The sequence below is a fragment of the Zea mays genome, chromosome 6, assembly GCF_902167145.1.
Source record: "Zea mays cultivar B73 chromosome 6, Zm-B73-REFERENCE-NAM-5.0, whole genome shotgun sequence".
Taxonomy (NCBI): domain Eukaryota; kingdom Viridiplantae; phylum Streptophyta; class Magnoliopsida; order Poales; family Poaceae; genus Zea; species Zea mays.
Window position 1 is genome coordinate 20,351,645 of NC_050101.1, and position 10,764 is coordinate 20,362,408.

The window sequence follows — 10,764 nt, forward strand, 5'->3', positions numbered from 1 at the left end:
CAAACAGAAGTGCATCGCGCTTGAAGAAGGACGACAGCTGCTCACCGAAGTACACGGAGGAACATGCAGACACCACGCGGCCCCACGGTCCCTGGTCGGCAAGGCATTTAGGCAAGGATTCTACTGCCCCACGGCCATGGCTGACGCCGAGCAGGTCGTTCGCACTTGCGAGGGCTACCAATACTACGCGCGGCAGACACACATGCCGGCACAGGCCCTCCAAACCATATCCGTCACTTGGCCTTTTGCGGTCTGGGGGCTAGACTTGGTCGGGCACTTCAAAAAGGTGCCCGGGGGCTGCACCCACCTGCTCGTGGCGGTGGACGAGTTCACGAAGTGGATCGAGGCCAAGCCGATCGCCAAGATCGGGTCTTCAGAAGCCGTCGCCTTCTTTCGGAACATCGTTTATCGGTTCGGGGTATACAACTCCATCATCACCGACAATGGACCCAGTTCATGGGGGAGCCGTTCTTGCAATTCTGCGACGACTTCAACATCCGCGTTGACTGGGCCACAGTGGCTCACCCAATATCAAACGGCCAGGTTGAGCGCGCTAATGGCCTGATCCTACAAGGACTCAAGCCGCAGATATTCGACAGACTGAAGAAGTTCGCCGAACGGTGGGCAGCCGAGTTGCCCACGGTACTCTGGGGCCTACGGACCACGCCTTCCAGAGCGACGGGGTGCACACCGTTTTGTCTGGCGTTCGGAGCGAAAGCGGTGCTGCCCACGGAGTTGGAGTACGGCTCCCTGTGGGCGGAGGCCTACGACGGCGAGCGAGCAGCGGTAGACACGTAACTTTCAGTCGATCTGCTCGATGAAGCACAAGACGGGGTCGTGATACGCTCCGCGAAGTACCAGGAAGATCTACGCCGCTACCACAACAGGCAAGTCCGAGGCAGGTCATTCAACGTCAGCGACCTGGTTTTGAGAAGGGTGATGGCCACCAAGGACAGACACAAGCTCTCACCGTCGTGGGAGGGCCCCTTCATCATCGCCCAGGTTCTACGCCCAGGGGCTTACCGACTCAAGGATGGCGACGGCAATCTCCTGAACAACGCATGGAACATCGAAAACCTAAGGAAATTCTACCCCTAGCGTTTTTTCCTTTTTTCGCATGAGAGCAGCGCGTGCCGACCAATTCAACACGCCCTGCTCGGGGGCCGGGGAACAGGCACCCTCCAGCACCCTAGCTAGGTGGTCGCGCGCAACGCTAGGGCATGCGAAAGAGGAGAAAAAGAGAAGAATGAGACGATTAAGCCAGAGATAATGTCACACATGGAAGTGTCTTGCAAATAACCCAAAGGAAGTTCATTACACCTAGGCAGGGGCAGACGGACCACCGGCGGAAGCTTCGGGACTCAGGGAGCTGGTCAGAAGGAGCTTCACATCGATCCGGCTTGCGAGCGACCGGGCGTGAGGGCGAACCTGTTCCTCGATGACGTCCAGCTCCTCCTCGCTCCGTCCGGTGGCGTAACCCTCCGCGATCACGGCGGCGTCGATTTCGTCGAAATGCGAAACCATCTGCCCCAGGACCATGCTGCTCCCAAGGTATGCACCTTTGAGGACCACCCGCTCCACGTGCCCGGGCAGTGCCAACAGCCGCTCGGACAGAAGCACCCCGACCGACGGAGGAGGGGAAAGGCGGTCGCACACCTCGCCCGCGACCCGGCGGAGTTCTTGGAGCTCAGCGCTTCGCTCCTTAAGCGAGTCCTCCATCTGGGATCGCGCGACGATGGCGCCATCACAGGCAAGCAAGATCCGACGCACCTCCGTCTCCACCGCCTCCTTCGCCTCCTCGGCTGCCCTCATCGCATCCCCGGCCGTGGAGAAATCTTTTTGAAGTTCTGCCCCACAGAATATGATGAGCGAAAGAGGCGAGGAAGAGCAAGGAACCATACAAGGCGCAGGATGGAGAAAACTGCCGGGGGAGAAGACTAACCATCGGCCACTCTGCACTCCCGCAAGAGCTCCTAGTTTGCCTCCTCCAGGCACGTGTTCGTGGCCCTCAGGGTCGACTCGGCATCCTCGGCCCGCAGCTTCACCTTGTCCAGATCCCCCTAAGCCGGGACCTCTCCTCATGGAGGCGGTTCGCGTCACGCCGCACCTCATCACGACCCTTGCGCAGGCACGATGCCTCGTTTCGAAGACGGTCGACCTCGGCACGGAGCGTGGATAACTCGCGTTTCCTATCCTCTGCACGGGCAGCCTGCGCCCGCAATGTCTCCACCTCCCGTTGCGCGGCCAGCAGCGCCTCCCTCCATTCCACCGACTGGGAGAAGAAGCGCTACAAAGAGCGATCGGGCGGTCGGATAAGCGGCGGCAGAAGATGGCGAACAAAATAAGACAACTCAAGAACCATACGTACCTGGCCATGAGGGATTAGCCCCTGTGTCACCGACGAGCGAGCAATCGAGACCGCTTCCCCAAAATTGCCAAGGATGCGCTCGATCGCCTCAAGACTCCGGTCGGCCCGGCCTGCGGCCACCTCAACGAGGTGCCACTCTTCTATCTCCATTTCCTCCCCCACCGTGCCCTCAAGGACAAAGGGAGGAGGGTCCTCAAGGCCTTCCCCGCCCGGAGACAACACGCCCCCAGGGAAGGAGGAAACCGCAACGGCTAGCGGTGGCCGCCCCTGGGGCCCAGCGACTACAACTGGCAGTGACGGCTCTGCAGATGAGCCCGCCGCCACCGCCGCGGGGCCCGACGGCAAGAGAACCGGCGGCGGGGGTGGAAGAACGACCATCGTGGTGTCCGCCGCAGGGGCCTCGCCAGCAGTAGCCTCAGCGGCAACGGGAGCCAGCGACAGGGGCGAAGGAACGACGACCGTCGTGTCCACCGCAGGGGCCTCGACGGCGGCAGCGTCAGCAGCAGCAGGTCCCGCCCCACGTCAGGGACAGGCGCCAGGAGCTCAGGGGCGCCCGTGGCGACAACGGACGCGCCCAGCGTTCCCTTGGGGGCTGAGGAAGCCAAGGCGGTCACGCCAGCGACCACCAAGGAAGGCTGAGTGGTCGAGGTGCCCCCTTTCGCCGCAAGGGCCACGCTTTTCACCGTCTTGCCCTGCACATACGCGCTGGATGGAATTGAACGAAGTTAAGGCACGTGACAAATGGTAGTGCGAAGGAAAGACAACAACAACATACCGGGAAGAACGCGTCCGGGCAACCACCGCCCTCCGCACCCGAGGCATCGCAACCAGTGGAGCGGAAGGAGCAGGAGGTGGCACGGCCGTTGGCTCGGCCTCCTCACGGCGCTCCACCGTAGCAGCTGCCACCGGAGGTGGCGAGCCCATCTCGCCCAAACCGTCGCGCACGGTTGTCGTGGTGGGGGAAGAGGAAGAACCGGCGGCCTCCGGCCCTCTCCCACGGCGGTCCTCGAGCGCAGCCGGCGAGGCGGCCTCCGCAGCATCCCCCACCCTCTGGGGCTGGACGTTAGAACTGGCCTCAGCGTCGGTGGAGGTCAAGTCCTCCGTGTCGGTGGATGGGGTAATGCTTCTCCTCGGTTCAGCTCGCGCCAGACGCGCCCTCTTCTTCTCCGCCTTCCTCTCAAGGCAGCGTTTTTTTGCGCGCGACCGCGGTCAACTCTTCCGCCTCCCGCTTTCGCTTTTTCTCCGCCTTAATAGCGGCGTCCTCAGGAAGGGTGGGGGGCGGGAAACCTTGATGCTGCAAAGACCCTGGCAAAAACACCCATCGATAAAACCCAAACAAAAGAAGAAGAAAGGAAGAAGGGAGAAGGGGGCTTACCAGGTCGCTCAACCTCGATTGGTTGAACGGTAGTGGGCCACTCTCGTCCAGGAAGTCTGATGTGACTCCCGCCGTGATAGCAAGGATGCGGGCCCTGAGCTCCTCCTTCGTCAGGTTCTCGGCTGAATGACGGTCGGAGTCGCCGTCCCCGGTGTACTGCCACATGGTCCTCTAGCGGACCGCGAGCGGCTGGAGACACCGGCTCATGAACGTGCGGATCAGACTGTAACACCCAAAATTTTGTTTTGGGATTATTATAATGTTAACGAAAAAGATTAATAAATACTAATAAGAATATCCTTTCTTTTCAAAGCTACTCTCTAAAATGGATCAAACTTAAAGTTTTGAATTTTCTTTTGTTTGACTAAAAAAATGGGGAAGATAAGAAATATGAAGAAGATCCTTGTATCAACCAAGTTATTGAATAACATATAAATATATAAAAATCCTTTAAAATATTTATGTTAAAGTATCCTTTAACAAATATTATACCTTAGAGATTATTGCCTTAAAATATATTTTTGAGTGCATGCATATGCATAAACAAGATAATAAATAAATAAATAAAATTCTATCTTGCATTCCATGCTGGAGTTCTATGTGTGCATTTAGTTGAATTTAAAAGCTAGAAATCAAATCTGAAATTAGATTTGAAAACAGAATTAAAAATAAAAAGAGAAAACATAAAATAGAAAAAAAGGAAAAAAAAAGACAAAAACCCTCCTGGGCCGAATCCCCGCCTTCGGCCCAGCTCTTTCACCTTTCAGCCCACCCCCCCTTCACTAACCGCCAGCCCACGTCCACCATGACGCCAACAGATGGGCCCGCCCGGTCAGTGAAGCTCCTCACCGCGCGTGCACAGGCCTTCCCGCCGACATGTGGGGTCCGCGGACCCGGTCCTCACGACTCGCCCGCGTGATCTCGTTTATCCTGCCAGTGGGGCCCGTTCGCCAGCCCCCTTTCCATTCACGCACGCGTGATCCCCTGTGTGCCTGCCAAGTGGGCCCTATATCCAGAACCGCCTTCCTCCCGTGATCGTAACGAACGCCGCCGACGAAATCGGCTCTGGCCGATACAATCTCTCCCGTCTCAGGAGTATAAAGCTACCCCCTGGCCCCTCAATGCCCATTGAACCACCGCCCATCCCGTAGAATACCTGAGCGCCATTGTAACCAAGAGCCGAGCGGAGCACAGACGAGAAATCGAAAGAGAGAGAGATGGGAGCAAGCCGCCGCGGAGGGAAGCCTCGGAACGCCGACGTCGAGGCCCTGGTGGTGGCCTAAAAGAGTTCGCCAGAGCATTTGGAACCTGACCATAGCACCTATGGGCGCGGGAAGTATCGGGGTAGCTGGGAATCGCTCATCACAGTTAACCCTCTGCCGCGGGCCACCGATCACCGTGGCCAGCGCGTGCCATCGACTTCCGTCTCCGGTAAGTGACCCTTTCGTGTTCGCATTAATCTCCTCGTCAAATAGCACCGATCGGTCTTGTGTTTGGGGAACCGGAGCCTCAACGCGTGTTCACCGGCCATGGCGCCGCCGCGGGAGCACGGGCGCCGCCGCGTCCGTCCGGCATGAGAAGGAGATGAACTCAGACATTGATTCTGATGGGAACGGCTCCGATTAGATCTACAGGATGCCTTTTGGTTCATTAAATCCGGGCTGTTGATCGGCCGATGGGTGGGTTAGGTTAGATCAAGACATGGGAGGCTTACGACCGCTGATTCGTGATCCAATGGTATGGGTCGCGTACCGGTTCAGTTAAAAATTAGATCTAATCTGTGCCGTATACTTTAGATCGTGCGGCTCAGAACAGCCGATACTCCTTCGGTCGTTCGCATTTGTAAAAGAGCCCCCGGAAGACATAGAAATAAACCCGCCATCCTATTACATGTAAAGAATAAAACATGTAGGTCCTAAAATTTATACACAGCACCCTGCACTCTTAAATAATTGAACTGCAGTACAACGAAATCCGAGGAATTGATAAATAAATATAGAAAATGATTTTTAGTGTAAAAATAATTCATAAAACATAGAAAATTCATATTTCCTTCGTTTTAACTCCGTTTTTAGTGGTTCTCGAACCTGCAATCTCCTGTCGACGCGTAGAATATTCCTACGCAGTTTATTTCTCTGTTTGGTGTAATGTTATTTTTTTATTTATTGTTTGCCTATATGTATGTTTTGCTGCGAATAGAAGCGAGGTCACGAGGAACCTGAGGCTATCCGCACTCATACTACCCTAAATTCGTACTCTAAAAGGAATATTCTATCCTCGTCAGCAAGATTATCTACTCTATACCACAATCCTCCGCGATCATATTTACTCTATATTTCAACTCTATACCAACTACCACATACTATATTATTTTTTTACATTCACCTGCTTCGCTGCATGCATCTGTACCGCCGCGCTGGCTGCTGCACTCGTGCGCTGTGCCTGCCACCTTGCGCTGGCCATTCACTCCCACGAAAGAGAGCAGAGGAGAGAGATTGTGGAGTAAGAGAGTATGGACGCTGTATATAGCGTTTTTCGCGCTCTGCATGCGTTTGCAGTCATCGGTGGAGAATGCCGCTGCAGCGTCTCTGCTACTCTATATGGAACTGTATACCGGTACCGTCATTTTTACAGCTCCTTGCTACGGGTAGTCTGAGGCTCCAATTGAAGAAGTACCTGGAGTTGCACCAAAAAGGCAAGTTGTGTCCTTAATCACCTTCTCTGACCTAACAATATTTATGATTCTGTTCTCACTGCTGCACTGTTAGGTTAAATTGATGGGACCTAATAGGTTACCTAGTTTTGTTTACCCTACACCTTGCATATAAATGAATTATTGGGTAGTTCTGCTATTGTTCTACCTAATTTTGGGATTAATGCTATATATGATTATGATCATGTTCCAATATGATTTATTATTGCTGGTTTACTCTCATACATGATAAGATAACTTTGTTTAATTAGAACATGGAGCTTAACTTGAGAAAACAGTGCTACCATAAGGGTTTAATGGGACGCCCTTGGCTAATTAATTAGGAAAGCTAGTGAGAGATTACCTTACCCGAAAGGGGCAAGCGGGGAGGCGTCGCTGCAGAGTATAGGGAGGTTCTCGGGTCGATCATGCTGCGATGGCTTTTCGAACGAAGGATTCCTATGCTCCCTTCTTCCTGAAACCGTAGCGGGTTTTCTCAAACTAGTGGAACTTTGTAAAGGCCTCGCAGTGGATCCCTAGCCATTCACTACAAGAAACTGATAAATGTTCGTGGGTAAAATTAAGAACGTGGGTACCCACGTTCTTATTAAGAACGTGGGTACCCACGTTCTTAAGTTAGGTTCGTGGGTCCTGGCTAAAACTGTCGAACTTAACAAGTTAGGAACGTGGGTACCCACGTTCTTAAGTTAAGTTCGTCGGGCATTTGGGCACCGTCGAACTTAAGCCTGAAAACCTAAATCCAAATTACCCCACGCGCGGCTCTCTCTCTCGCCTGTCTCATTATTTCCTGCCCGCGCTTCTCTCCACCAGCAGGCCACGCCGCTGCCGCTCCACCGCCGGCCTACCGCGCCGCCGCCGCGCCACCCGCAGCGGGCCTCGGCTCGACACCGACAGCTGGCCGCGCCAGCACCAGCGGGCCGCGCTGCCGCCCCGACTCGCCACCCCCACACATCCGTCGGCGAACAGGAAGACCAGCCGCCGGCACGCAAGGACCTGGAGCTGCCCCCACCTCACCCCAAGGCAGAGCCACCGCCCAAGGAGGAGCCCCCGCCGCTGCATCTCTGCTTTCCAAGCCGGTACGATCCTTGCCCATCTTTGCTGATGACACATTGGACTATACTTGCCCATCCTTGCCCATCTTTGCTGATGGCATATTGATTTACAATTAAGTTCCCTCACCTGGCCATCATACTCATCTGCGATGTGCCATTGGCCCAGCTGCAGAGAGAAGTTTAATTTTGAAATTCAATAGGAGGATGGCTACCAGTAGGTGGTATGTACTGATTCTTGCCTAGTTGCCAGGTCCATACAGGATGGCGGCATATTATAGGTTCAGTGGAGTCATACATGCTACCTTGATAACAGACTAAAATCTCTCAAGTAAAAATTTGTAAATAAACTATCTTCATAAGACGAGGCCTCCCAAAGCTTGATATCCACTAGGAAGTAGGAACCCAAATTACCGATCCTAAGCATACTACCTGATTAAAATAGTAGTAGGATGGACATCTTTTGTTCAGTTGGATATTAGTTTGAAAAAAAGTATAACCACCTACATTTATAACCACCTACATTTATATGTGCAAAAGGCTGGCAATGAGCTGGATACCTACATTTATATCTTTATCCTTCCGATCCGTTCGACACTCTGTTATGTAATTTGAATCATCACTTAAAAGAATACTGAAGAACTGTTCTGCAGTACAGGGAAAAGTTCCCTGAAATCATGAACAGTTGAGGATTAGTTACCAATTACAAAGCCAGACTGTTAAAGAAAATCGTGAGGCTAAAATAATGTTAGTCATCATTACATTGAATATAGGGACCAAAACTTCTTCTTTGACAAAAGGTTGTAACTGCCCTGTTAATGCAGCACAATCTTCTAGTTCATTTATCTCCTTCTTGCTATTTTTTCTTGAACTACTGTGTGCATAAGGAGGGCACATTGGACTATGGCATATTGATTTACAATTAAGTTCCCTCACCTGGCCATCATACTCATCTGCAATGTGCCATTGGCCCAGCTGCAGAAAAGCAACAGTTTTATAAGGTGAGGTGGAAGGTTAACCCACAATAAAAATATGCCTGGAGGATGACCACTGACCAGTACATATGCTTCCTTTGAATAAATCTATTTAGAGCGCATATGGCATAGGCCAGCCAATATTAAATATGGATATGCAGATGATAAGCTGCTGGAGATAGCCTTACAAGACATAGTAGTGTGGTAGCATGCCAATAATGTGTAAAAGATACTATTTGCGAATCTAAATGTAATGGCTTTTCTCAACTTATGTTGTTCAAAGTAAACTATACTCCTCAGTGCAGTACCTGGCCCAAATGCAATACAAGTGGATGATGCCAGCTTCTCATTCTCGCGAAGGATGTATGTTAGTATTGTTGCAATCCCAGCTCCCATTGAATGTCCAATGATCTAAACAAAATAAGTAAAATGAAGGAAGGATCAGATACAAGACATAAATATTTAACATCATATACTGTCTGTGATAAAAGTTAGATATAAAGAAATATGGGGCTAGATAGAAGTCCCTCCCAAGACAAGAAATCATCTAAGATGAAAAACAAGTAAAGCAAAACAAATGCAAATAGCGTCCTTTAGCTTCTAAACATGAACATTTGAGTAGACATGCATTGCTTAGCTAACAAAAATCACTGAAATCGCAAAAAAAAAATATGAAAGTCAATGAAGAAATGAGGTCCAACATTAGTAAGTTGTTCAGCATTAGTTTCATATTATTCTCCTTACAATTTTACATTCATGAGTGTAGTCCACTTATTCTCTCTACTCATGGTAGTCATAACTTTAAGCTTGTACCTCAGTACTTAGGCAATCTATTTTCTTCAGCCCTAGAGAATCCTAAAGTCCATTGCTGATACTTTACTGCAAGAGTGTTTCAAAGTTCATTTGCTTTGGCTTGAAGAAAGGAAAAAACCTATTTGCCATTTCCACTTTAAAAGATACTTGCAGTTCCACTTGCTTTAGCATTCACAACTTATGTTGATTTTTGTGCAATTTAATAGGCAGACAGGTAAGCATCAATATGAGTTACAGAACTGTAGTTCAATACAGAAGCACAAAATCTAAAAGAATAGAGCATAGAAAACTCATCAATATATAATACCATGAGTTTTTGACAATAACATCAAAAGATCACCTGGAGATACTCGGCAAGAGCTGAAAGAAATTACCTTAACCTCATATTCTGGGAATTGCTCGATTGCTTTACTCAGGCAAGGAATGGCTTGTTTTGCAATTCATCGAGCTGCTACAACCATTCCACAGTGAGCGTAACCCAACACTAGGTTGGAGACACGACCTTCCTGGACCACAACGTGATGAAATGGAACCTCTGCGCCAGTTGCTGCTGTCAACCGCTCCTTAACACTGATAGCCCCCCTAATGAAAAGGAGAAAGCATTGGCTACTTCTGTCACAGACAATTGTGAAGGCAGGCTTCAGGATCTGTATGATAGAACAGGATATCGTCCAGTTACTCCTGATTTATTATCAGTAGTGGAATGAACAGAAAAATATCGGCCCGCGACAAGTTCGGGATGTTGAGTCTCAACACATAATTGACAACAGAGAGTTAACTGATACTTACGCACCCTCGCCTTAGATTTCTTTATAAGAACATCATTCTGGCCATAACCACCATAGTCCAAAAACACGCTGTATGGCTTCTTCGAGAAATACATGCATTGCTTCAGATATCTGAGCAGCAAAATCAGCTCCTGCCTTACCTCAGGCCCATCTGCGATAATAATCCAGCAGCTTATCATCCAGCAGCTTATATTATATTTGTATAAAAAACCATCATTCGCATTAGAGCAAGCATCTGCGATAATAATTCCTACTTAATTACCAAACCTACTCACATTCCGTTCAGTTAATAATTAATCCGTTGCAGGCACAGGGAGTTGAAGGTTGAACGGGTAAGGCACGTGCCGTTTCTGCGATCAAATCCCCTGAACCCGTCTTTGTTGCGAGTTATGTTATGTTTTTGTACAGGTCTATTACCTTTTTTTATTTGAGTGGTACTGAGATAAGGACTTGTCCCACAGCCGGAAGCATTTGCACTGCGACAGCTCTCTTGCTGCGCGACATGGAAACGAATCGATCGAGCTCGTAAAAACCAATCAGTTCAACCATGTGTTTCATTTCACTTTTTTCAGACATCATAGCTTCAGAGAGAAGATATATATATACCTAAACCTAATGACAAGGCCATCAACATCTATGCATCAGTGAATTAGCTGATTTTTGGTGTTATGTGTAATCTAGGCT

General features: G+C 50.2%; 2 long non-coding RNA genes across 3 annotated transcripts; both read right to left on the minus strand.

Moving 5' to 3' along the window:
* Positions 1 to 7,604: 7,604 nt before the first annotated feature.
* LOC103629089 (uncharacterized) lies at positions 7,605 to 8,383 on the minus strand. Its single transcript, XR_554123.2, has 3 exons — positions 8,268 to 8,383; positions 8,070 to 8,174; positions 7,605 to 7,674 (listed from the first exon to the last, which is right to left on the minus strand). It is a non-coding gene; the product is annotated as an uncharacterized lncRNA (long non-coding RNA).
* Positions 8,384 to 8,743: 360 nt separating this feature from the next.
* On the minus strand, positions 8,744 to 10,179 carry LOC103629090 (uncharacterized). 2 transcript variants are annotated; one of them, XR_554124.2, is made up of 3 exons: positions 10,086 to 10,179; positions 9,667 to 9,939; positions 8,744 to 8,890 (listed from the first exon to the last, which is right to left on the minus strand). It is a non-coding gene; the product is annotated as an uncharacterized lncRNA (long non-coding RNA). The 2 variants fall into 2 exon arrangements; XR_554125.1 differs by having other exon boundaries at positions 10,082 to 10,145.
* Between the last annotated feature and the right edge of the window lie 585 nt (positions 10,180 to 10,764).